The sequence below is a fragment of the Lactuca virosa genome, chromosome 6, assembly GCF_052849685.1.
Source record: "Lactuca virosa cultivar CGN04683 chromosome 6, Lactuca_virosa_CGN04683_v6, whole genome shotgun sequence".
NCBI lineage: Eukaryota > Viridiplantae > Streptophyta > Magnoliopsida > Asterales > Asteraceae > Lactuca > Lactuca virosa.
In genome coordinates, this window is record NC_136431.1 from 225,902,788 (window position 1) to 225,905,101 (window position 2,314).

The following is a 2,314-nucleotide window of genomic DNA, read 5'->3' on the forward strand; positions in this document are numbered from 1 at the left end:
GGAGTGGGTCAGGTTGGGAAACCTGGTGAGTACATAGGGTTTTCAACCCACAATAATATAATTATTATGTTTAAACATCAAACAATCAACCCAATTACCCATCCCCATTATCTTCTTTACTCTTAAGGGTCTACCCTAAGATTCAGTTATTCCTCGATCATTCATTCATAACGAGTATCCTAAGGAATCGGCACTAAGTCTGCATAGTCGCCAGAGTTTATCTCGTTTATTAACAGTATCATTTTCAAGAGTCCACTCGTAATACCTGTCAATGGGTTTTTAGAGTACACCAGGTGAACACATCGTTCACAACACCTACAGGTTGTGAGCCTGCTAGTGTGCCACTAGACTATCTAGAATAGTCCGTGGTTGTCATCCATACTCTGCAAGATGACGGGGCCATCGCTTGGGTCATCGTTTGGCTCATCGATTTGGCTCATCGCTTTGGCTCATCGTTTTGGCTCATCGCTTAGGTCATCGCTTCGCACCATATTTTATCACTAATATATCATTGCTCATCGTTCATCTCATCTTTCATCGCTCATCATTTATCTCATCTTTCATCGCTCATCATTTATCTCACCTCTAATCTACCCATGTTTTACCCAACACATTTTGTAGATATAAAATACATATACAGTTTAGATCATTTAAAACATGTATAAAACGTTTCATCCAACATAGACAACAAGTATTCAGACAGTATACACACATAGCACGTAATTTATATAAAATACTCCATATCTATGTGTAAGATGAAAGTAACTATGCACTCACTTGTTAAGGTGGTGACTCGGCACTCGAACAACACTTCGTTACTCTCAACACAATTTTCCTCGGACAAAACCTAGTATCATTACCACTAGGGTTTAGTCTAACGTTAACCGCGACTAATTAATAGTCTAGTTATTATTATTATTGTATAAGCGTTAAACAACACTCTATATAACTCATAATAATAGCCCAAATAATTATTTTAAGGACCTAATAACATTACTATAATTATTTAAAAGCTATATTAAAATTTTTTTAGGCGTAGCTTACTTACAACGGATTTTTAAAAAAAACGGGCTTCGCTTGGAGCAGTGTTTCTGAACCGAAAGACCCTTTTTCTCGGGACTCCGGGAGCCTCGGGGCTTCCTTCGGGTGCTAGGGGGTTTACCTAGACTTTATGGGGCTTAAGGGGGCTTAGAGAGAGACTTTAGAGAGAGAAAGAAAGCTTGAGAGGTGTGAAGAATGCTCTACCCCCGAACATCTATTTATAGGAGGCTGAAATGGCTCTCACGTCGTGAATATCTTGATGTTTACGTCGTGAGTGAGCTTGGGCTCCAAGTCACAGCCTGGTGCTGACACGTGGCATCGCACATAGGGTGAAAATCAACTGATTTTAAAAAATTCATAACTTTCGTATACGAGCTCCGTTTTCGACCTTCTTTATATCCACGCGTAGGTAAAAATAATATCTACAACTTTCATTTTGACTCCGTCGGCTTATTCTTGACCGATCTTAAATTTAACAGTAGGAGGAGATTAGACTATTAAATGACCGCGAAGAATTCGTAACTCCTTCATACGGACTCCGTTTTCGTCTGTCTTTTTACCGTTGAGTTCCTATTAATGAGATCTTCAACTCTCATTTAGGTCGCGTAAGCCGAATACCGCTCGAACTAAAATTCGAGTTTCGAGCAGTGCACTGATATGCCAAATCTTAGAAAATTCATAACTTCCTCATACGAAGTCAGATTTGGGCGTTCTTTTTTTGTATGTTCTCGGTTTAATGTATGCTACAACTTTTGTTTAGATTTCTAAGGCTAAAAAGTGATCCATCGTAAATTAACTATTTACGTCTCCCGGTGTTGTGTCGGTTTTGCCGAAAAACTTCGACAGGTCATAACTTCTTCGTTATAACTCGGATTTCGGCGTTCTTTATATGTACGGAACCCTTGTAACATATACTACCACTTGGAAAAGATTAATCCTTCTAAATAATCTTTCATCAAAAACTCATTTTTGATGCTTATTGTCTCTAAATTGACTAGTCCGGATCTGCGGGCGTTAGAGACAATCTCTCTTGAAATGTCCTATTTCACCACATGCATGGCATACTTGACTTGTACTAGCATCGCTGATAGAAGTGATGTGTTGGGCCAGAGTCCTATGGAAACTGGCGGTGTTCCCCTTCCTGTTGCAGTTCTTGCAATGCATCTTCCGGCTAGCTCCGGTGTGATGAAAGTTACACTTTTTGCAGTTTGGGAGTTTTCCAACATAGGGGTTTGTCGGTTTTGAGGTAGTAGGGTCAGTGGGGGTATGGACT